Genomic DNA, 26995 nt, shown 5'->3' on the forward strand with positions numbered 1-26995 from the left:
ACGTATGACGTTTAGGAGGTGGTTTCTTCGAAAGCCTTTGATACTGAACACTGACGGAGGTCAGACATCTGCTGAGTCAGACTATGTCTGATGGTTCCAAGATAGTCCCATATGCTGCAAAAACATGAACCAGGTGCTCCTTTAGAAAACACCAACGCCTGCTTCCAGTGGTCTTTCACAGAGTTTTGTTTGAGAGCCAAACTACCCCTCTCTCAGGTCTATGGATGTCACCAACCAGTTGCTACCACAACAGTTTTTACGGTATACAGCGTTCAGGGAGGTCTACCCTTCCCTGGTCCAGGTATCCACACCTATGAACGTCTAGCCAAGCCGTCGAGGTTCATCAAACCAAGAGCGTCATATGGCGAAAAGAGGAGGAGGGGTTCAGTGTACAGTCCTTTCGCCCTATCGACCAAAAACCCCTCTCATACATCCGGTATGCACGTGGCCTAACCCGGCAGGGGCCACACCAGCAGAACTCACATCAATCATCTTGCAAGCATACGAAGTCAACAGGCAGCAGCCTGAGTGGTACCAGATGACCCTGGACCGATGGAACTGCTTTCTTCCATGGGTCACTTGACTGTAAAAGTTTCTGTTGTATTTTGGCGCCACAATGGTATTTTTGCTGGCGCAGTGCCACTCCAGGCAGACTTTCCCTCGAGTCCTCTGGGACACGCGGCGACTGCACCCTCGGCCAATCCTTCGGAGCTCTTGCAGGAAAGCTTGAGAACTTTCGTGTGTGGGTTGCTAAGGGCCAAACTGATGAGGTCATCGGTCCCTACACTTTCACACTACTTAAATTAATTTATGATGAGAACAACACACACACCCATGCCTGAGGGAGGACTCGAACCTCTGCTGGGAGGGGCTGCGCAATGTATGAGATGGTGCCTCTAACCGTGCAGCCACTCTGCATTGCAGATCCTTCTTCGTTTGTCAGTCACTGCCGACCATGGGGAGAGCCAATGATTACCACAGGTATCGCCAGGGCTCGGCGTCTACATCAGAGACTGAAAGGGGCTTTGGTATCAGTCATCAACCTTATCGTTCATTATGCTTTCAACGTGAGTCTTTGACTTTTGTCTTTGAGATTGCAGACTTGCGAACTTATGTAAATCCAGTGTTCTCCCCAAACTATTGCAGCAGTTCCTGTAACTGACTCTCCATGAAGGACGTTAATTTCATTTACTTTATATCCAACTCAGTCAACAAACCTTAATTTCATTCACATTATAATAAATATGTTCTGCATTGTTTGCTTGGGCTGTGTTCTCATTGCGCCTCAACTGTCACAGGATATGGTTCCAGACAGATTCTCTCAGAGACAGATCTGGGGATCTCACTCTTCCTCAACGTCACACAAACAGTTTAATGAGACAGATGTTATGTGTGGATGAGCAATGTCCTATTGAAAATGGCTCTGTGATACTTTTGGATGAGAAGTAACACATCAGGATGCAGGATGTCAAAGATGTACCATTGTGCTATCATAGTTTTCTCAGTAACTGCCAGCCATGATGTGAAGCCCTCCCCATACTGTCATGCAAGAGCAATTAGATTGTACCTCCGTATAACATTGGAAGAATGGTACCTTTGCTTTGATCTCCACAATATTCGTCAGTGATGGTCATCTAGGATAGTGCAGAACGGCGAGTCATCTCTGAAACAGTGTGAGACAATTAATGAAGAGTCCATCACAGCTCCATCCCAAACGGTGCCGTTTGTGTTGTGTTCACTGTAGCCTACGCGTGGTGTGGCAGTTACCGAGTTTTGCTGTTGCTAGCATACACCGAATGGTATCGTACGACACAGAACGTTGAACGGGATTCTTTGATAGTACTCAGAAGGCAGCCACAGATGGGGTTACTATGTGTTTGCTGCACTATACGGTGACCTCACCAAGTGATATTAGGATAAGGTCGACTGGAACCTCTATGACGAGTACGTCTACGCTCATGCTCCCCTGCAGTCCAGTATCACATCTGTATACTCCGAAAATCTGGATGTTGCACTATTCGACCTGCTGGCCGCATGGGGGCCTGATAACAACACCAAACACGAACAACAGTAATGCACTCTGTCGTTAGTTCTAACTTTCACAGAGAACTTGAAATAGGTCCCTTCCACTGTTTACTTGGCGAATCGAAATTTAATACCACGTTTTATAAGCTCTTCATATGTCATCAGTACAAGCAGGGTGAAAGACCTAAAACTTGCACCGCAAATCTTGTGGAAATTGAAAGGGCTACTGATGAGCAGTTTCCACGGAATGAATTAGTAGCATTAGTAGCTCGTATTGTTAGCAAATCAACCGATTGTAATAAAACTTATAAAGTACATTTTTTGTGCAAACATCCACTTTTTTAAACGGAACAATGGATATTGATATTAACAACCCGAAAGTACGGAAACGATTATGAGAATCGTTGTAACTTCTTTACATGAGCAATAAAACAGGTTACTCCAGGTGTAGGACGTATGGTGAATATTAATAAAGCCACGTTTACCAATAATAGCCAGGTAAACCGCAGAAACATGCACTACCGGTCTGTTGAAAATCCCCATTGGCTTCGTCAGCTGGAATGTCAGCGTCCATGGCGAGTAAATGTGTGGTATGGGATAGTGAACCATCAGCACATAGGCCTATGTTTCACAGAACACTGAACACCAACAAGTATCACAGCCTCCTATCAGACCATCGTCCACGGATGCTAGAAGACGTTCCTTTGCTGACTAGAAGGAACCTGTGGCACATAGATGATGGCTCTCCATGCGATAGTGCTAGAACCACTACGGCATGTCTTCACGAATTCTTTCAAAATAGTTGGATTGGACGCACAGGACCTGTGCCTTGGCCGCTGTCTACAAGGACATACCAACTACACACGATTATATGCAACGACACATTACAGTAGCCTGCTCAGTAGCCTGCTCGGACATCTCCGCTGAAATGCTAGCAAATTTGCAGCTGTCGTTCCATACAAGAACGGAAGCGTGTACTGCCACTGCCGGTGGTCATTTTGAACTCAACTTGTGATGGTCAGTTGTCTCCTTACTGGTCAGAATCCTCAAAACTAGTGTATGCAGTTGTTTTGTTCATTAGTGTGTGCCACCACTGGTACAATATTGCGCAAGTATAGAAGTGGAAACTTTTCAAAACACAGTATTGTACAAAATAGTCACACTATAACCCTGCAACAACAAATACCACTGACTTTCTAATTTATGCTAGGTTTAGTTTCTTAATGTCAATGGGCATCGTTCCATTTAAAAAAGCGCATGTGTGCACAAATAATACGCTTTCTAAGTACAGGGTGTTTCAAAAATGACCGGTATATATGAAACGGCAATAAAAACTACACGAGCAGCGATAGAAATACACCGTTTGTTGCAATATGCTTGGGACAACAGTACATTTTCAGGCTGACAAACTTTCGAAATTACAGTAGTTACAATTTTCAACAACAGATGGCGCTGCAAGTGATGTGAAAGATATAGAAGACAAAGCAGTCTGTGGGTGCGCCATTCTGTACGTCGTCTTTCTGCTGTAAGCGTGTGCTGTTCACAACATGCAAGTGTGCTGTGGACAACATGGTTTATTCTGTAGAACAGAGGATTTTTCTGGTGTTGGAATTCCACCGCCTAGAACACAGTGTTGTTGCAACAAGACGAAGTTTTCAACGGAGGTTTAATGTAACCAAAGGACCGAAAAGCGATACAATAAAGGATCTGTTTGAAAAATTCAACGGACGGGGAACATGATGGATGAACGTGCTGGAAAGGTAGGGCGACCACATACGGCAACCACAGAGGGCAACGCGCAGCTAGTGCAGCAGGTGATCCAACAGCGGTCTCGGGTTTCCGTTCGCCGTGTTGCAGCTGCGGTCCAAATGACGCCAACGTCCACGTATCATCTCATGCGCCAGAGTTTACACCTCTATCCATACAAAATTCAAACGCAGCAACCCCTCAGCGCCGCTACCATTGCTGCACGAGAGACATTCGCTAACGATATAGCGCACAGGATTGATGACGCCGATATGCATGTGGGCAGCATTTGGTTTACTGACGAAGCTCATTTTTACCTGGACGGCTTCGTCAATAGACAGAACTGGCGCATATGGGGAACCGAAAAGCCCCATGTTGCAGTCCCATCGTCCCTGCATCCTCAAAAAGTACTGGTCTGGGCCGCCAATTCTTCCAAAGGAATCATTGGCCCATTTTTCAGATCCGAAACGATTACTGCATCATGCTATCTGGACATTCTTGGTGAATTTGTGGCGGTACAAACTGCCTTAGACGACACTGCGAACACCTCGTGGTTTATGCAAGATGGTGCCCGGCCACATCGCACGGCCGACGTCTTTAATTTCCTGAATGAATATTTCGATGATCGTGTGATTGCTTTGGGCTATCCGAAACATACAGGAGGCGGCGTGGATTGGCCTCCCTATTCGCCAGACATGAACCCCTGTGACTTCTTTCTGTGGGGACACTTGAAAGACCAGTTGTACTGCCAGAATCCAGAAACAATTGAACAGCTGAAGCAGTACATCTCATCTGCATGTGAAGCCATTCCGCCAGACACGTTGTCAAAGGTTTCGGGTAATTTCATTCAGAGACTACGCCATATTATTGCTACGCATAGTGGATACGTGGAAAATATCGTACTATAGAGTTTCCCAGAGCGCAGCGCCATCTGTTGTTGACAATTGTAACTACTGTAATTTCTAAAGTTTGTCTGCCTGAAAATGTACTGTTGTCCCAAGCATATTGCAACAAACGGTGTATTTCTATCGCTGCTCGTTTAGTTTGCATTGCCGTTTCAAATATACCGATCATTTTTGAAACACCCTGTATTATTACAATCTGTTGATTAGCTAACAGCACGAGCCCCTGAGTACCAATCGGTTCTGTAAAAAGCGCACGTCAGTAGCACTTTGCGGTATACGTTTTAGGTGATTCACCCTCTATGCAGTATATTTCAGTATTAAATAATATTTTACTTAATTTTTTCTGCAAATCATAGTCGGTTTCTCGTTGTCTCAGGTTTGATCTGAGGTCCACAGGATATTTATAAAGCGTGAAATAATATAAATTCTGCTTTCAAAATGTGAACAATTTATTCCACTCCAGTCATGTCTAACATATCATACATCATTCCACCATTTCTTCTGTCTTTTTCACATACACCAAACATAACCTTCACAGGGACTCCACTTCTTTGACAAACCCACATCACGTAATTAGCATATATTAGCGCTTACAATGTGTAGACAATACTGAATTGAATCCAACTGGTCTATCGAGAACTATTGGTATTACTATTTATATACCCTCCAGAGATTCTCATACAATTACGTTGTCATCTTGGAGTCGTCAAATAATTAATATTGCAGTTCTGGTCTTTATATATGCTATTACATTTTAGATCAAATAAATTATCGTGAATTAACATAGCTGAGAAGACAGATTTAAGTTACGAAATATATATAGCTTGCAAAAATGACATTCACTGTAAATCACCATTTTGATTTATTATTTTTGTTTACATTTTGTATAGCAGCTAATCTGGAGAGTATTGCATCAACTGGAGTGCGCTCTTTAGTGTTGTGCTGAATAAACGAAAAAAGTGAAACAGTAATTAATAAATCGTTGCCGAAATCGTTGCAAGAACAGAACCGGATATTTCGTGAGTAACAGAATATTTCTACTCATTTATGTTCTAGAACCGATACAAAGTACGCGTTTTGAGAAGGATTTGAATGTCATAAACAAATTAATTAATCATATAATTAGTGTAAATATCATTTGGAATCATTTTATGGTTCGTTCTGTGCTTGTGCTAAACATTACGAAACATTTGTAAACATACCCATTTGTTGTTTATAGCTGGATATTGGTTATGAAATTATGTTTTGAATCAGGTATCGTAGTTTGCAGTAAATTATTCCCTTTGATAGGATCTGTCAGGAACTGTAACTCGCAAAATTTATTTAACCGCCAATGGCGTGTATATGTACGAAGGTACATTGACGTTAGACCAAGTTTTATGGGTACAGCGCTTTCTTTGTCACATAGTGTAACTCCTATAAGCAGAAGGTGCATCATGGCGACTTTACACCTTCACAGTTTCCACCGCACTCTTTCTTCGCAGGAGCAGAAACTGAAAGCCCATGTCGTTCCCTGATTTATTCTTTGTGGGGTTTTCAGAAACTGTAGTGGACGAATATTGGGATAACTGCCTCAAGTAGAAGCTACTGCTTCTTCACTGTAGACCACAATGTCGACGAGATTCTTACCTCAAATCACCTCTTCCTCATTTGCTAGTTTGAAATGTTCCTTATATGGCATAAAATGTCAGAAATGATAACAATAAATCCGTGTTGAACGTATTGTCGACGTAGAGACGAAACTCATGCTCCGATTACACAAAGAAGGTGAAGGAAATTAGTCATGGCCATTTCTAAAGCAACAAACCGTAATTTTCCTAAAGTGGCCTATCGTAATCGTAGTTACCAGACGAAACTACAGTCTCTGTCATTGCATTGTGGATACGGGACAGAGGCTAGTCAAATACTTGCCAAGAAAAATCACCAAAAAGCAGTATGTTTTAACCGGTTGCCTCTAACTCCTCAAAACATACGGCGGTTTGGCGATCATCTTGCCACAACTGTGGGTTCTTCTAACGCTCAGGGAATGGGTTATTTTTAACTACAACAGATGAAATATTAGTGCGCTATATTAGATGAATGAATAAAAAGATTTAGTTAATTTGAAACAATTCTTTGTCATTAGAGAGTGTAAAATACACTCCTGGAAATTGAAATAAAAACACCGTGAATTCATTGTCCCAGGAAGGGGAAACTTTATTGACACATTCCTGGGGTCAGATACACCACATGATCACACTGACAGAACCACAGGCACATAGACAAAGGCAACAGAGCATGCACAATGTCGGCACTAGTACAGTGTATATCCACCTTTCGCAGCAATGCAAGCTGCTATTCTCCCATGGAGACGATTGTAGAGATGCTGGATGTAGTCCTGTGGAACGGCTTGCCATGCCATTTCCACCTGGCGCCTCAGTTGGACCAGCGTTCGTGCTCGACGTGCATACCGCCTGAGACGACGCTTCATCCAGTCCCAAACATGCTCAATGGGGGACAGATCCGGAGATCTTACTGGCCAGGGTAGTTGACTTACACCTTCTAGAGCACGTTGGGTGGCACGGGATACATGCGGACGTGCATTGTCCTGTTGGAACGGCAAGTTCCCTTGCCGGTCTAGGAATGGTAGGACGATGGGTTCGATGACGGTTTGGATGTACCGTGCACTATTCAGTGTCCCCTCGACGATCACCAGAGGTGTACGGCCAGTGTAGGAGATCGCTCCCCATACCATGATGCCGGGTGTTGGCCCTGTGTGCCTCGGTCGTATGCAGTCCTGATTGTGGCGCTCACCTGCACGGCGCCAAACACGCATACGACCATCATTGGCACCAAGGCAGAAGCGACTCTCATCGCTGAAGACGACACGTCTCCATTCGTCCCTCCATTCACGCCTGTCGCGACGCCACTGGAGGCGGGCTGCACGATGTTGGGGCGTGAGCGGAAGACGGCCTAACGGTGTGCGGGACCGTAGCCCAGCTTCATGGAGACGGTTGCGAATGGTCCTCGCCGATACCCCAGGAACAACAGTGTCCATAATTTGCTGGGAAGTGGCGGTGCGGTCCCGTACGGCACTGCGTAGGATCCTACAGTCTTGGCGTGCATCCGTGCGTCGCTGCGGTCCGGTCCCAGGTCGACGGGCACGTGCACCTTCCGCCGACCACTGGCGATAACATCGATGTACTGTGGGGACCTCACGCCCTACGTGTTGAGCAATTCGGCGGTACGTCCACCCGGCCTCCCGCATGCCCACTATACGCCCTCGCTCAAAGTCCGTCAACTGCACATACGGTTCACGTCCACGCTGTCGCGGCATGCTCCCAGTGTTAAGGACTGCGATGGAGCTCCGTATGCCACGGCAAACTGGCTGACACTGACGGCGGCGGTGCACAAATGCTGCGCAGCTAGCGCCATTCGACGGCCAACACCGCGGTTCCTGGTGTGTCCGCTGTGCCGTGCGTGTGATCATTGCTTGTACAGCCCTCTCGCAGTGTCCGGAGCAAGTATGGTGGGCCTGACACACCGGTATCAATGTGTTCTTTTTTCCATTTCCAGGAGTGTATTTACAGCTGTTATTGAGTATGAAGGCATCACATGATACACACGACCACAAACTGTTCTCTTGCTCAACACCAACAGAACTACGTGTTCCACTGAGACTTCTACTAACACTCTCGAATAAGATGATGTTAACTGCTGACGCTCAGGTCATAAACTTGCACAGAGCTCTTAGCAACTCGGCTCTATATTGATCTCAGTGTGGGGACACTGCAGTGCTGAGGAGAGGGGCGTCGTCTTCAGGAACTACTACGATTCGTCGTTGGCGATTGCAGCAAAACCTCGCTAACGTTGTGGTACCGATTCTCGTTTCCGACTTTGATGTCGCAACACGATCCCAATAGTAATCACCGATACATAGCATCAAGACTGGAAGATTGTGAAATAGGTGTTTGAACCTCACTCTCCTCAGACATCAGTCCAGTTAAGACGAAACGTTGTAACAGGTGCAGTGGCGAGCGAGTGTGCCTGGGCTTACCCCAGTTCGCTACTAACAGGACCACGTCATCATAACACACATGTGTTTAACATACAACGGACTGTACCTTAATATAATAGTGAAATTAAAAATTAAAATAATTTCTCCAAAATGGAACGACTCCGGTATTTATGCCTATGTTGTGCTAGGCGCTACCCCTGCAGTTCGCGCCGCGTCCGGCGCTGTGTGCGTCGACCAACACCAGTAGATGTGCCGTTTTCTTCTAGCCGCGGCTGTTCCGAACGCTGTGCGAGTACTTTGTGGCTATTATCCGTTACCAATTAAGTTATGAATGACGTCCCAGCAGTGTTAGACGATTCATCTTACGATTGTCACTATTTAAATATTTCTGGGAATTAGGACGTTCTGTAAACGTGGTGTGCCGTGTTACGTGTTCTGTCCGATGTCCTTGGTCCTCACGAGCTACTGCTGCGTTATTTTCAGGCCGACGGTGTTCAAATTGCCCCTCAGACACGGAAGAACGGTCTCAGATACTGTAACTGTTGTCTGAGGTAGCATTTCACTTGCACGGGCGTCTTTTGTTACATGAATTGGCGTGTCATCTCTAATTCCATCTTCATACTTGTGTCCCTTGGCTTCTTGATGTTGTCTCCGTTGCGCCTTCTGAAAATCGAGACTAGCTCAGCTTGAATCCGACGTTCCGGTTAATGAGATTCTCGGCGACCTTAATCTCAATAGATTCTTTGATGCCGCAGCCCCAGTATCTCGATATTTGTGTTAAAATCTTGGTATCGTTATACTTCATATAATGACAGAGTTCTAAACAATGCTCAATAATCGCTGACTTGGTTGCCAGTCTCAGTCTAGGGTGCGTTCGATACCCTTTGCACCTGACGTCAACGGTCCTGGTCGTCTGGCCGATGTATGCCACGCCACATTCACATGGTACGTGGTAAACGCCAGGTTTCCGTAAACGCAGGTCATCCTTCACACTCCCTTTAATTTTATATCTGAGAAGAATTTTGCTAATTTTGGTAAATATCAACCCGACATATGGCAAATATGCAACCTTCTGCGTTTCTTCTTGTGCCTCTTCAGGAACCTCTGTTGGAGAAATAGGGCATAGTATCTTTTGAATACCCCGAGAAGAATATCCATTTTTGTAGAACACCGATTGTAATCTTCTATCTCCGTCGCAAAATTATCAGGATCAGACAGAGTACATGCCCAGTGATTCAGGATTCTGTACAAGTCGGTGTGAACAGGTTTGCGGTACATACTGTGACTGAAAGTATCATCTGCCTGCATCTTAACGAGTACATCTGGGAAACGGGGTAGTCCATCCTTCACCAGTTCCATGGTGAATTTAATGTTTGGGTGGCTTGAGTATAGGTGGTCCTAAAACCATCGAGCTTTTTTCTCCCGTGGGGCCATATGACAAAGGTGTCATCCATGTACCTAGAAAATCATTCCGGTTGATCTGGGGCACACGTAAGTGCCTCCTTCTCAGAGCTCTACCCCCCCCCCCCCCCTCCCTCGTGAGAGAGGGCTGCCCATTGACACCCCTTCCGTTTGCTCGTATAATTGTTCCCCATGTAGAAGGTATGTCGCGGTCAATATGTGCCTGAATAAGTCCAGGAGAACACCGTCGAACTTTTCTCCAATCAGATTTTAAACATTCATGGTGGTGTCTGTTTGTTCTATATCGTGTGTCCCCACCACTTTCGCGCCACGACGCTCTGAGCGTGTTTTTTAGGGAATTAACTAGTTTGAACCTGGGACCTGTTGCTGGTAAGGAGACGCCAGACCACACATGACATGTAGAATTCAGAAGAGTTTAGTGAGACTAGAGATGATATAACCAAATACTTACTGATCTCAGCGTCAGCTCCACTGCACTCGCTGTAAAAGAATCTTAATACTAACTAAATTTAGTGGAAGGGGTTCAAGTCTTTCCTATTTTTAGTTAGCTGGTAAAATAACGTCGAAAAGCAGTTAAGTTTACCATTGGAAATTTTATTCTACTCACAAAATATTGTTTATAAATTACACTATTGATAAAAGGAAATGTTTTAATACAGGATGGCAAAAACCACCTGCTTTCAACAAAAATGTGAACAAATATTCCCTGAATGGGTTTCCAAGTTCTACAATGGATCGAAGGATGACCTATGCCATATCACATCTGTAATCTACTTTTAAATTAAGTTTCACAAAAGAGAAAAACTATCACAATCGTCTACAGTGACCCTCAATTATCTTTAATAACTTATCTAACTTGTCGTAAATTACAGTGGCTGATGTGGCTTCTCAATAACTATATAACAGAGAAATCATCGCGTTTCAGATCTTTACTTCAAGTGGCAAATGTGAACACCATGAGTTTTAATTAACGATCGACACTAGTATTACGCAAAAAGGGGGTGTAACAGATGAGACTTCTGTGGTTCTGAGTGAAGCCTTATGCACTCAAAAATGCGGCATCGCGTGCGTTCATTACCTTGTCGGTGTTTAGGCAGCGTCAGGGCAGCGGTCAGCACAGCTCCGCTCACCTCGCCGTCTCGGAAGCAACTCTCTCTCACTTCTCCTTATTACAATTTACCGAAGTTGGTTTAAAAAAAACTATCTGGCTGTGTTTTCATCTGACCAATCAGGATCTCAATGTTAACCTTAAGCTCCGCCTACAAAAATTCTGTCTATCCAATGAGAAACGTTATACTTTTCGTGGTGGGGCAATGTTTTTAAAGTTTGCAACGTAACAGAGACGCTAAAAAGTCTCACGCTAAAACCTGCAGCTGGTGTGGTCCTTTTAGCGTTATCGTAAGATCTATACTGTTCTTCTGGAGGGCTCTATCTTTTAACATGGGCTGGGGGGTGGTCCTAATGTAACAGACACGCGAAAAAGTCTCACGCTAAAACTTGCGGGTGGTAGCGGCCATTTTTGTGTTATCGTAAGATCTATACTGTTTTTCTGGAGGGCTCTAGCTTTTAACATGGGCTGGGGGGGGGGGGGGGGTCCTTGACATAACAGAGACGCGAAAAAGTCTCACAATAAAACGTGCGGGTGGAAGTCTTAGAGGTAGGCTTGGTGGCGTGAGTGTCCAGTCCGTCCCTTACCGTAGGGCCTTCTAGCTTAACACGGTTCTGCTCTCGGCTTCTGTTCTCGTTTCTCCCCTCGGAACTGCGTCGGTCTCACGGTGGGAAGGTACGACATGCATTTAGGCATTCTTGTCCTAGTCTGTGGTATTCCATTTGCTCACTCGTTACTTGTATTACTTTGGTTAATTTAATGTCACGATTTATTCGGAGCTACGTGACATACTAATAGATTTGCTTATTATGTCAGGGTTTTCATGGAAGGTGTTGGATTTGCCTGACACCTTACCAGATCAAGCGGATGAGCAGGGAGACCACGTCGAAACTGGCCATAATGTCAGAGTCCGTGATCTGTAACTGTCTGAGGTGTTGTGGGAAATCCTCTGATTTGCGAATGTGATCGACACGCTTCCCCAAATGGCGAGAGGATCTTTGTAAGTTGGACGAGAGCGCCCAGCACAACATAGGCATAAATATCGTACTCTTTCCATACTGGAAACACTATCAGACAGCACTGGAAGAAGACTGGGAGTCACGGATTTGAAAACCGTGCATGAAAGACGCCAATAACCGGCAGGAACGCGATTAATCAACATGACAACGTCTCACCGGGCACGTTTTAAGAATTACAGCTTCTCCAAACTTCGTCTGGGTATGCTTTAGTGTATTAATGTTAACACTGTAAGCTTTCACAAAGGTCTAATGAATGTATTAGGCAAAATATACGTTTTGTAAAGGATGTGGAAAGTGTTACCTGCGGTGTGGAGTGCAGTAAAATTAATATCACTGGAATACATTCATTATGTATTTCGGATCACTGTGTGCACCAACGACCAACCAACGGATGCTAATAACTCTACACGACTGCCATAATGCCCAAACTGTCAATAAATATGTACCATCTGATGATGAATCGCTAGGCGGATGAGAAACAGGTATTTGTGTAATAAAAATTGAGCAAAACCAAAGGCAACTGGTTGCAGTAATTTCAAGAAACCAAACTATACGATCTTAAGAAAGAAATGAGTGGCACTGAATAATAAGACTACAAAATTAAAAGATGATCCGATCATGCAACTGTATGTTACAAGTCTCAACTTGATTATAGCAATATTTTGGTCAAAATCGGCGATTTTACAAAAAATTGAAGATACTTAATATTAGACTCACAAACATCAAAATTCATGTGTAACCGCAGTTACATGTAACAGCGTTGTCTACGTGATACCGATAAGCTACCTCTATTAGTTCTCATGTTATTTACTAAAAACTAAATTGGGAACAAAACGTTCCTTATTCTCAATAGGTAAAATATCATTTGCATTTGAAATCGAATGTTCTAATTACGGTTACATAATAAAGCTGCATCAAGTTTCAAGGCTGTATTTTGAATTAAAATAATTACAAGAAACCTTAAAGAGCTTGTTGAGAGGTCATGTTCTACTATCAGTTCCATTCTAAAAATTGTGGCCAGCAAAGTTTAAATGCAGTCGAGCTAAAACTTTTTCAGTAACTAAAGCAAATTTAACTCTATTTATACAACAATTAATAAGATTGCAAATTGTTCAATGACTAATACGTGTCCAAGAAACGGGCCATTTACATGGTGCTACCTGTGCTTGGAGCTACAGAGGCAATGAGAAGAGACACTTCGTTACGAGATATCAATTTGTTTGCGTAAGTAAATCGCCTGCGTTCATGATGCCTCTGATGACGTCAGAGTTGAGCAGAATTGAAATCGTTTCCGGTAAAATTAGAAAAATAACTCACTAGAAATGCAAGGCGTCCAGGATCGCTTAGATTTCACGGACGTAACTGTTTACGTGCAGCCTGCAATGTTGACAAAAATGCGTGGCGAGTGGTGACATTAATTTTCCACTGTTAAGGCGAGCATTTAACTTTTAGTGAGTATTAGTTAGGGCGATACACCATTTTACTTGCAACTTCCAATAGAGGTCGCTTCTGAGTTGTTCTGTTTCCAAATGGCTCTGAGCACTATGCGACTCAACATCTGTGGTCATCAGTCGCCTAGAACTTAGAACTAATTAAACCTAACTAACCTAAGGACATCACACACATCCATGCCCGAGGCAGGATTCGAACCTGCGACCGTAGCAGTCGCGTGGTTCCGGACTGAGCGCCTAGAACCGCGAGACCACCGCGGTTCTGTTTCCAAAAGGGATATTATTGTTACTATTAAAGATATTATTATGTTTCATGCGTATGTACCTTTAAAGAATATATCAGTCAGTTAGAACTCACAAGTTTTACTTATGGTCATAGTTCCTGATTCTTCTGAGTAAATAGCAAATAGGAATATTTCCTTTCAGTGAGTACGAAGAGCAATGCGGACTTGCAGACTGGAAATTATGGTCCATACGTTCTCCATCACTTTCTAGCTGACCGCAGAAATCGTCTTCAGGCTCTTCTGAGCGATGAATGTACGCATTATGGCATTTCGCTCGCTTGTTGATTGAGAGTACGCATTATGATTTCAGTGAGACCATTGCAGCGTGCATACTGCAGGGCAATGCTACAGCGTGCCGTGTGCAGCGGGCGAGACTAAGCCGAGTCCAGAGCAGCGGCGATGTAGCGGCGGCTTCCCACAGTGTCCGGGTCCCCGCCATATTAATTACCGAGGCGCCCAGATTAATCACCTACGGCGGGCGGAGAGACCGCGCCGTCGAGTCTCTCAACTGTCAGCCAGCGGCGTGGGCCGCGAGCCCCGGCGTCTCGGGAAGCACTTTCCCTCCTCACAATTCCTCCACTCTGTCAGACCCGTCAGGTTTAAATAATAACGGACAATCGCACCTTAACACATATGACAACTTACCGTTTTTTTACATTTGTTATTCTGCTATGGTTCATCAACTAATCGCATTAACGGACTTCACAATCACTACTTAATTATTGTAATCTGCTACTACTACAGTGATGCAGTGCTTCTACATCTATACTCCTCAAGTCACCTTGCGGTATGTGGTTGTTTGTTTTTCTTTCTTTATAGATTTTCGATTCCTCCCCACCTGGGGAAGGGCAGGCTGACAGCAGCTTAATACGCTGCTCTACAACCGAGAGAAAAGGTAAAACAAACAATGGTGAGAGAACAAAGGCGATAAAACGGTGACTTTGTTAGCAACAGTAAAATGGCGGAAAGTTGCGGAACTTTAAATACAAAACACGGCGTTGACGATGCGGATTGAGACACACAGGAAAGAGACATGTACAATTAAAAAACAAGGCAGCAGTCTGGTTTCTGTTTGCACGAGATAAAAACACAACTAAGGACAGTATGGTGGCCGTTAGCAACACCGACAGGGGAAGCAGAACACTGAACACTCACTTAAAACAGCACTGTAGAGGCGACATGGCAGCAGATGCGCGGGGGTGGTAGGGGGGGGGGGATCTGGACCAATGAAGGAGAAAAAGGGGGGAGGAGACGAAAGGAAAAAAGGGGGAGCCAATGGACGGAGGGGGCACAGAAAAAAAGATGGCTGGGCAGACGTGAGAAGGAGTGGGAAAGGCAATGGAGGGGAGAGCAAAAGGACACGGGGGAGAGAAGGGAGGCAGAGAGAGGGTAAGCAGGTAAAAAACAGGATGGAAGGGGGGGAGAGGGAGCATGGGAAAAAGACAAAGGAAGGGAGTGGCAGGTGAGGATCAGAGTTGATAGGAGGGATAAATGGAGGAAGAAAGGGCATCATCTGGGAGGGGGAGCCAATGGAAGCCACCTTGAGAAAGGAGCTGAAGGGTGTAGAGGTGGAGGGCAGGTGGGGCACAATGGTGAAGGTGCAGCAGAGTGCCAGTGTTGGAGAGGAGAGGAGCAACCAGGGGATGATGGAAATCAAGTCGATGGGAGGTGTAGAGGACGTGGATATGTTCGAGGAATAGGAGCAGATGGGGGAAAGGAATCATGTCTAGAGGATCTGGGAGGGGACGGGAGGTGTATATGGAAGGCGAGGCGGAGTGCATGGCACTCGAGGATCTGGAGGGACTTATAGAATTTGGGGAAGAGGGCAGATACCCAGGCGGGACAGGAATAACAGAGGATGGGACGGATTACAGATTTGGTATGTGGTGCACAATACTTTGTATTTTACTACTATTACTTTCCCTTTTCTTGTTCCAGTCGCGAGTGGTTCATGAGCAAAACGAGTGTTCCTAAGTGTAGGTGAATATCTCTAATTTTACTTTCGTGGTCTTTCCATGAGATATGTACGATGTACCAGAAATGTTGCGACGAGCTTCTCAGAGAAGTGAGGCACATCTCAAGGGAGAACTGTATAACGACCCACGGCAGCAAATGTCGTCGTACGCTTATAGGTGGTGCTGTACACAAAAGTGCTGGAGGCATCTGCTGGTAGGTGGTACTGTCAATGGAAGAGCTGGAGAGGAGTCTGAGGATTTTCTTACTGGAGGGCTATCCATCATATGTCTTGGAGATGTGCACTTAATATATGGAATACTGAGTGTAACCGGGCCGGTCATTGTGGCTGTGCGGTTCTAGGCGCTTCAGTCCAGAGCCGCAGTGCTGCTACGGCAGCAGGTTCGAATCCTGCCTCGGGTATGGATATCTGTGATGTCCTTAGGTTAGTAAGGTTTAAGTTCTAGGGGACTGATGACATCAGATGTTAAATCCCATAGTGCTCAGAGTCATTATTTTTTTACTTATTTTTTTAACTGAGTGTAAACACGCGCTGCTGGGCGCATTTATCCCGAACGCTCCCCAGACAGTACAGATCATTAAGAAATTGAAGGGTTAGTGCGGCCGGGCCACTGAGAACAGGTAACACCGGATATCATTTAACAGCCCAGCGTTGGTTCAGCAGAAACGGCGCTCTGTGGGCGAGGAGCGATGCACTGCGGCATCTGTAACGTTCTGGCATATCCGTGAAAATTTGCAAACTACAGGGCCTGGCGCTCTGATTATCAGAGCATGGGAAACTTTCCTATGCCGGTCGGTTGTGCACAGCGGTCACTCGTGCAGGGTTGGAACGTGAGGACACTCTCATTCGAGGTAATGGACAGATCACAATCGAACATCTCTGTGCTCAACCGGACGTCTCTGTTGGTAGTGGTGGCACACTTGTTCACCAGTTGGCCTGCTAGAAAGTGTGTGCCCGCTTGGTTCGTCGTCGCCTAACGGGCATCATAAAGGGAAATGACTTCCATCTGTCTAGCCCAACACAATATGCAGTCCGTGGGAAGTGGTAGGTGGATGATTACAATGTTGTCGATGCAGCAAACCATTAGTTCAAATGGCTCTGAGCACTATGGGACTTAACTTCTGAGGTAATCAGTCCTCCAGAACTTAGAACCACTTAAACCTAACTAACCTAAGGGCATCACACACATCGATGCCCAAGGCAGGATTCGAACCTGCAAGTAAGACATTGGCTCTGACGTCAACCAGTGGAGTAGCACCATGCGAGCATACTGGTCCGCACGTTAAGGTGGTGTAAGGGCATCTAGTTGAATGGGAATTATGTTGAAAAACAGGGTTTTGTACCCCCCCCCCCCCAAAAAAAAACAAAACGGGGAATAATACGGTATTTTGGAATCAGGAATAAAACCAACCAACTTTTAGAAAAGATGTTGAGTTTACTTGTTGAACGCCCCTCATAGATTACAGACGTTCAACGTAACACTCATCATTCTGTTTTCAAGAAAGAAAAAGTAATTTCGATTGGGATCATATTTAGACCCATGTTGTATTGTATGTTAAGCGGAGGCCTAGAAACGACGGAGAGGCTCCGTCCCCGTCATAGCAGCAGTGGTCCACAACCCCACTACGACTACCGCAGTCCACTTCACCCCTCCGCCACCCTACATCAAACCCAGCGTTATTGTGCGGTTCGGCCCCCGGTGGACTCCCCAGGGAACGTCTCACACCAGACGAGAGTAACCCCTATGTTTGCGTGGTAGAGTAATGGTGGTGTACGCGTATGTGGAGAACTTGTTTGCGCAGCAATCGCCAACATAGTGTAACTGAGTCGGAATATGGGGAACCACCCCGCATTCGCCGTGGAAGATGGAAAACCGCTTAAAAATCATCCACAGACTGGCCGGCTCACCGGACACAAGTGCGCCGGACGGATTCGTGCCGGGGATCATGCGCTCCTTCCCGCCCAGAAAGCCGGGCGTTAGACCGCACGGCTAACCGTCGGGTAAGCCCAATGTTACTCAGTGCAAAAAATCATGAATTAATTTTACTGTGGTGTAAATACAAAGCCGGCCGAAGTGGCCGAGCGGTTCTAGGCGCTACAGTCTACAACCGCGCGACCACTATGGTCGCAGGTTCGAATCCTGCCTCGGGCATGGATGTGTGTGATGTCCTTAGGTTAATTAGGTTTAAGTAGTTCTAAGTTCTCAGAGCCATTTCAACCATTTTTGTAAATACAAAACTGAAGAAAACATCATTGGATACAAGTGGTTCACAGGGAGAATGTCATATATTTTAAAAATAATAGCTTTGAAAACAAAGGAGATATACAGAGTGTCTCTCCTCATAGTTGTCAAGCGCATTTTCTATCGTACTTGAGCAGATGTTTAGAATTTTCTTTTTGCATTGTGTAGATGAAGTCAGCCCAAAAGATGTAACGGTCATCACATGTTTCATGCAGTGTCGACGGAAAGCGTCGGTTTGTTTCTCGTTACAAATAAAATGATTTTTAAAGCTTAATTTTACACGCCGATTCGATACATCGGACCCACATTAGTCTAGTGCGACATTTATTGTATCGATATGTATTAACAGGGACAGTAAACCCAATGACTAACCAGTAACCCAGCAGTGACATCATCGCCCTGGCCCGCACTGACTGCCACCGACAAGAACGGACCGATGGCCTTTGCAGTCTGCTCCCTTCAACCCCCCCTCCAAACCAACCAACCGACAAGAAAGCAGCGCTGTTGAGCCGGTGATAGGCTGCTGTTTGCTCTTGACGTTCTACTGTCCGTGTTAAAACATATCGATAAAACGAATATCGGAGTACACTAATATGCAAACGCTCTATCGATTGGACACGTAAAATTCCGACTTATAAATAATGTTGCTTGTGCCGGGAAAGAACCAACTTTTTGTGTTTTATCTGGCCGCTGCATGGTAGACGTAACGAGCAGTTATTGGGCTGACTCATGCTACACAGTGCAAAAACGACATTGCAGATATAAGCCGAATCACTAGAGAAAAGGCGCCTGACGACTAATAAGAGAGACGCACAGTATATCTCAAATGTAGTTATAAGGACGTATTGACCCCAATAATACTAGGAATCACCAAGCTTCAGCTGAGGCAAGAAATCCTGACAATGGGTTCGAAAATGGAGCGTAAAATAAACAGGCGTTTGGTATAGCAGCTGTTCAACGGAGCAGCCGTTCTTCTGTTTTCACAAATGTTACATTTAAGAAACAAACAAATAATTTGTATTGTTGTCATATTGACCCCAGTGGTATTGGCGGAGTTAATTACTGGATTTGGCAATGTTAGCAGTACAGGGTGGCTGGCTATCCTTCCTGTCACCACTTTTCACCCTTCCACTCTTCTGCTCATGCCCTTCCGGGAAGATCTTCTGTGTACCCGGACTGTCTGCGTCTAGTTTCATCCTACACTTGAAAGTGTGCGGACGTTTCATAAATATTTACGAGTCGTGTCATTGAGGCGGGACGTGGGTACTAGACTGTGTAAGTAGGCTGTTTAGGTTTTATGTTGGTAGCGCCATGTAGCGCTCTATATGAAAATCACTGACTGTGCTGTGTGCAGTCTGTGGCTGGTTTGCATTGTTGGAATTTGCTATTGTAGTGTTGGGCGGCTGGCTGTTAATAGCGCGTAGCGTTGTGCAGTTGAAGGTGAGCCACCAGCAGATGTGGGGAGAGAGATGACGGAGTTTTGAGAGCGGATGATCTGGACCTGTGTCCATCAGAGACAGTAAATTTGTAAGGATGGATGTCATGAACTGATATATATAAACCTTTTATTTAGCTGGCAGTAGTGGCACTCGCTGTATTGCAGTAGTTCAAGTAACGAAGATTTTTGTGAGGTAAGTGATTCATGAAAATTATAGGTTATTGTTATTCAGGGCCATTCTCTTGTAGGGATTTTGAAAGTCAGACTGCGTTGCTCTAAAAATATTGTGTCGGTTTAGTGTTGATCAGAATAGGTAAAGAGCGAAATGTCTGAGTACGTTCAGTTCTGCTCAGCTGTTTGAAAATCAAATAATGTAAAGGGTTTATGGGCACAATCATTCATAAATTTTTTCTAATGGGACGTTTCATATGCTATTCGCCTAGCCCAGTAATTTTCAACCTTTCTTAGACCATTGCCCCTGGAGTGCAGTCAGACATTAGCTAGTATCCCCCACTTCCGCGCCATCCGCTGCCACCCCTCCCCGACAATATCATCAACATTAGCACCTAACTAAACATAGAACGAAAGTCTTTTCTTTGAACACTTTTATTTTTAAAATGATGAAAAATGAATGACGTTTAGCTCGCCTGTGTGTTTGTGTGTGTGTGTCTGTGTTAGAACGAGTGATGAAGGAATTCGTGGTGCATCGCAAGTGCTACCCACAACTCCTTCTAAGATAAAAACGCTAACTATCCAGAGTCACTGGTTGCAAAACATATTTCCCCCGCATTACTCCTCTCGACGGTGGCACTCGCTTGACTTGCACACTGCAGTCCAATTTAAATTCAAACAGATTCATATGTGTGCACTATAGTCACTGTTGTAAATCACTTGATTGTGGCATTCCTTAAGTCTGTACTGACAGAAAAGGGAGACTTGAGGCTGGTAATGCTTTGTGTCCAACCACTCCAATAAAATGGTTCAAATGGCTCTAAGCACTGTTGGACTTCACATCTGAGGTCATCAGTTCCCTAGACTTAGAACTACTTAAACCTAAGGACATAAGACGCATCCATGCCCGAAGCAGGATTCGAACCTGCGACCGTATCAGCCGCGTGGTTCCGGACTGAAGCGCCTACAACTGCTAGACCACAGCGGCAGGCCCACTATAATAATAATAATAATAATAATAACACTGTGTACAGCACTATATTAGCTCTTACATGCTGCTGTGTCGTGCTGTCAATTAATTAATTTTCTGTTTTAAAACGAGTAATGAAGCAATTTCTACGCTATTTCGTTACTAGCTGCAAATTGAGAAGACATTTTATTGACATATTTAGCTTTTGTCAGGTATAGGTCTCACTTTCATTATCACCGATAATATGGGACAGAGCACAACATATATGTGTAGTGGGTGGTCTGTGTGAGGAACCTGTAACCTCCACCACATTAAACCTACTAATTTCAAAAAGTAATTATCGATAACTTATATGATCAGTATTAGAGATTTACAAAATCGTGATAATAGTAATGATCTTTTGAAAATGATTTAGTTTCGTGATTCAAACAGAGTCGAATCGTTCTTTTTTTTTCACCCTTAGAAAATTTCATTTTAGCCCTCAGGGAGTAATTGCCCACATGTTGGGAACCACTGGGCTAGCCGAACGTGGGAAACCACCTAAAAACCACATGCAGGTTGGCCGGCACACCGGCGGATTCCACCTGGAGCAGGCGCACCTGCTCAAATCCTGGGAGCGACAAACTACAAGAGGAAAAAGTTATTTTACATACTCTGCATACAATCGTATTGGTATTCCATCAGGTGCAATACGGTTTACTGGGATGAGCGATTCCAGCTGCTCTTTTTTTTATTCTGTAATCATTTATTTCGATATTTGTCATGTTGACAGCCGGCTGGAGTGGCCGAGATGTTCTACGTGCTACAGTCTGGAACCGCGCCACCGCTACGGTCGCAGGTTCGAATCCTGCCTCTGGCATGGATGTGTGTGAAGTTCTTAGGTTAGTTAGGTTTAAGTCCCATAGTGCTCAGAGCCATTTTTTTGTCGTGTTGACAGTCGTCCGATTAGTTTAAAGAGGGAACCGCAGTACAACGTTCCACGGTGTAACAATTTTTTGGAAAAAAAAAGTTTACCATTATCTTCCGTTTCGAAGCAAATGTTATATTGTCATACATAGCCTACTATGTGGTAAAAAATTTGCAGAAGCTGCCATACTTCGCTTCTTTGAGGCAACTCATGAAACCAAGGTTAAAATTTCCAAGTCCAAAAGGTGTAGTACAAATTATTTCTGCTGTGTCCTCAAGATCGTATTGTAGAGTCACTTCCAAGGAACAAGAACACTATCTGATGCTTACCGGTATATCTATTTCTTAATACAAGTTGTCGTAATAATGTATAAGGGAGAGAGTTGCACCTGGAGGGTAGTGTATCTAGGAACACACGACATTCCCTGGTCGGTGTTTCAATGTATTTGTAGTTTAAGTCTTTACAGAATCACATGAATGAAAGTGCAAGAGGAATCGCCTTAAGCTGTGTCAAGCTTTTTCTGCAGTTAAAAGTTATTTTGTGACATGAGGTTATATTTCGTCTAAATATTGCGAGTACTATACGTGTATCCATCGTATAGTATAGAGTGACGCTACTTGGAGCATACTATTAATTCTTCAGTTACAGAGTTTCATGTTGAGTAAAATTCTGTATACTTTCAAAACCAGTTTCACAATGTATGGAAGTTAAGCCGTAAGCAGTCTCAGGTAGCTCGCGATTTTGTTCTTGTGAGACGAGAGGTTGTGTTCCCTTAATTGCGTTTTACGTAGAAATGAGAATTGTCTCTTCTACTGTGAATCCGTTATTATGGAGTCTTACTGTTAATTAGTCCTACAACGGTTGGAAATCCATTTATGCCTACTAATCATTTGTTACAACTGTAATGGGTATAATAAAATTTTATCAGTTACATGACGCACTTCATGTTTTCTGAAATGAGGACTATTAAGCTGTAGAGACTGAATGCTATAAACGAGCTGTTATACCATTTATGCAGAGCATAGGTCTTACATTACAGCTACTCCACAGTTGTATATTTTATTGTCGTACTAATAACCAGTAAGACTCTATAAAAGCAGATTTCAGGAGAATATGCAATTCTCATTAGTATGTAAACACCAAGTTACGAGTTAACACCATTAGAAACGTATTTAGTCTGCTGAGCTGAGCGAGCGACCTAGCTCTGGCCTACCCTCGTGACACACGTGCCGCAGCCTGTCTTTCTCCTAGGCCTCGTCTCCTGAACTATGATAGGAATGTGGCTGTTATCCCCACAGCGATTGTCGCCTGACCGTAAGGGATATTTTTACCAAATTTGCTTGATATCGATTCTTTAGGTTAGGACGAGAACACACACAGATACATACATACATTTTTGTAATGTGTATGGATGGATTTAAAAAAGAGAAATATAGTTTCCTTCAATAGATCATCTGTGAATGGTTATTATAAATGTGCAACAAGTCGAAAATTCTGAAACATACTTTCATTTCAGAAGTAATAACGAAATTGCCAGAAAAATATAAACGTATATACAGTGAGAAGCAAAAGATACAATACTGGCCATTGCTACACCAAGAAGAAACGCAGAAGATAAACGGGTATTCCTTGGAGAAATATATTATACTGGAACTGACATGTGATTACATTTTCACGCAATTTGGGTGCATAGATCCTGAGAATCAGTACCTAGAACAACCACCTCTGGTCGTAATAACGGCCTTGATACACCTGGGCATTGAATTAAACAGACCTTGGATGGCGTGTACATGTACAGCTGCCCATGTAGCTTCAACACGATACCACAGTTCATCAAGAGTAGCGACTGACATATTGTGAAGAGCCAGCTGCTCGGCCACCATAGACAAGACGTTTTCAATTGGTGAGAGATTTGGAGAAAGTGCTGGCCAGGGCAACAATCGAACATTTTCTTTATCCAGAACGGCTCGTACAGGACCTGCAACATGCGGTCGTGCATTATCCTGCTGAAATATAGAGTTTCGCAGGGATCGAATGGAGGGTAGAGCCACGGGTCGTAACACATCTGAAATGTAACGTCCACTGTTGAAAGTGCCGTCAATGCGAACAAGGGGTGACCGAGACGTGTAACCAATGGCAGCCCATACCATTTCGCCTGGTGATACGCCAGTATGGCGATGACGAATACACGCTTCCAATGTGCGTTCACCGCGATGTCGCCAAACACGGATGCGACCATCATGACGCTGTAAACAGAACCTGCATTCATCCGAAAAAATGACGTTCTGCCATTAGTCACCCAGGTTCGTCGTTGATACACCTTCGCAGGCACTCCTGTCTGTGATGCAGCGTCAAGGGTAACCGAGGCCATGGTCTCCGAGCTGATAGTCCATGCTGCTGCAAACGTGTCGTCAAACTGTTCGTGCAGATGGTTGTTGTCTTGCAAACGTTCCCACCTGTTGACTCAGGGATGAGACGTGGCTGCACGGTCCGTTACAGTCATGCGGATAAGATGCCTGTCATCTCGATAGCTAGTGACACGAGGCCGTTGGAATCCAGCACGGCGTTCCGTATTACCCTCCTGAACGCACCGATTCCATATTCTGTTAATAGTCATTGGATCTCGACCAACGCGAGCAGCAATGTTGCTATACGATAAACCGCCATCGCGATAGGCAGTTTGCAACACTTATTTACGTTGATTAGTAGGTAGGCAGATGGCCGATTATACGCTCACATTGTTTGATATTATTATCAACGTAAAATGAGGTGTCAAAAGTCACGGGATAGCCACATGCACTTATAGAGATGGCGGTAGTATCGCGTACACAAGGTATAAAGGGAGAGTCCACTAGCGGAGGTGTCATTTGTACTCAGGTGATTCATGTGAAAAGGTGTCCGACATGATTGTTGCCGCAGTAATTGGCTCTGAGCAGTATGGGACGTAACATCTATGGTCATCAGTCCCCTAGAACTTAGAACTACTTAAACCTAACTAACCTAAGGACATCACGCAAAACTCAGTTATCACGAGGCAGAGCCGCAGTCATTAACAGACTTTGGACGCAGAGTGGTAGTTCGATCTAGACGCATGGGCCATTTCATTTCGGAAATCGTTAGGGAAGTCAATATTCCGAGATACACACTGTCAAGAGTATGCCGAGAATACCAGATTTTAACCATTATCTTTCACCACGTACAATGCAGTGGCCGACGGGCTTCACTTAACCACCGACAGCAGCGGCGTTTGGGTAGAGCTGTCATTCCTAACAGACAAGCAACACATTATGAAATAACCGCAGGAATCAGTGTGGACATACGACGAAAGTATCCGTTAAGAGAGAGCGGCAAAATTGGGCGTTAATTCGCTATGGCAGCAGACAACCGACGAGAATGCATTTGCTACCCGCACGACATCTCCTCTCCTGGGCTCGTGACCACATCGGTTGGACCTTACACGACTGGGAATCCGTGGCATGGTCATATTAGTCCCGATTCCAGTTGGTAACAGCTGATAGTAGGGTTCGAGCGTGGCGCAGACCCACTAAGCCAATGACAGAAGTTGTCAACAAGGCATTATGCAAGCTGTTGGTGGCTCCATAGTGGTGTGGGCTGTGTTTACATGAAGTGAACTGCATCTTTGGTCCAGCTTGTAACGCCGATATGCATATCCTCCTATTTCCATATACACTCCTGGAAATGGAACAAAGAACACATTGACACTGGTGTGTCAGACCCAACATACTTGCTCCGGACACTGCGAGAGGGCTGTACAAGCAATGATCACACGCACGGCACAGCGGACACACCAGGAACCGCGGTGTTGGCCGTCGAATGGCGCTAGCTGCGCAGCATTTGTGCACCGCCGCCGTCAGTGTCAGCCAGTTTGCCGTGGCATACGGAACTCCATCGCAGTCTTTAACACTGGTAACATGCCGCGACAGAGTGGACGTGAACGATATGTGCAGTTGACGGACTTTGAGCGAGGGCGTATAGTGGGCATGCGGGAGGCCTGGTGGACGTACCGCCGAATTGCTCAACACGTGGGGCGTGAGGTCTCCACAGTACATCGATGTTGTCGCCAGTGGTCGGCGGAAGGTGCACGTCGACCTGGGACCGGACCGCAGCGACGCACGGATGCACGCCAAGACCGTAGGATCCTACACAGTGCCGTAGGGGACCGCACCGCCACTTCCCAGCAAATTGGGGACACTGTTGCTCCTGGGGTATCGGCGAGGACCATTCGCAACCGTCTCCATGAAGCTGGGCTACGATCCCGCACACCGTTAGCCTGTCTTCCGCTCACGCCCCAACATCGTGCAGCCCGCCTCCAGTGGTGTCGCGACAGGCGTGAATGGAGGGACGAATGGAGACGTGTCGTCTTCAGCGATGAGAGTCGCTTCTGCCTTGGCACCAATGATGGTCGTATGCGTGTTTGGCGCCGTGCAGGTGAGCGCCACAATCAGGACTGCATACGACCGAGGCACACAGGGCCAACACCCGGCATCATGGTGTGGGGAGCGATCTCCTACACTGGCCGTACACCTCTGGTGATCGTCGAGGGGACACTGAATAGTGCACGGTACATCCAAACCGTCATCGAACCCATCGTTTTACCATTCCTAGACCGGCAAGGGAACTTGCTGTTCCAACAGCACAATGCACGTTCGCATGTATCCCGTGCCACCCAACGTGCTCTAGAAGGTGCAAGTCAACAACCCTGACCAGCAAGATCTCCGGATCTGTCCCCCATTGAGCATGTTTGGGACTGGATGAAGCGTCGTCTCACACGGTCTGCACGTCCAGCACGAACGCTGGTCCAACTGAGGCGCCAGGTGGAAATGGCATGGCAAGCTGTTCCACAGGACTACATCCAGCACCTCTACGATCGTCTCCATGGGAGAATAGCAGCCTGCATTGCTGCGAAATGTGGATATACACTGTACTAGTGCCGACATTGTGGATGCTCTGTTGCCTGTGTCTATGTGCCTGTGGTTCTGTCAGTGTGATCATGTAATTTATCTGACCCCAGGAATGTGTCAATAAAGTTTCCCCTTCCTGGGACAATGAATTCACGGTGTTCTTATTTCAATTTCCAGGAGTGTATTTTACTATATTTTTTTTTCCTTATTTTGTTACCAGAAGATATGACATTTCTGTGTCTTTGTATATTGTAATTGTTTTACTATTTGTATATACATGTTATTACGATGTATAATTGGTTTGATTTGTAAATATTATTTGTATTTTTTTACGCTGGGTCTGGCCTAGGGAAAACCATGCTATCGAACGATTACATCGATAGGTCGTGTGGAGAACCAAAGTGTTTAGGATC

Source organism: Schistocerca gregaria, chromosome 8 (assembly GCF_023897955.1).
Source record: "Schistocerca gregaria isolate iqSchGreg1 chromosome 8, iqSchGreg1.2, whole genome shotgun sequence".
Classification (NCBI taxonomy): Eukaryota; Metazoa; Arthropoda; class Insecta; order Orthoptera; family Acrididae; genus Schistocerca; species Schistocerca gregaria.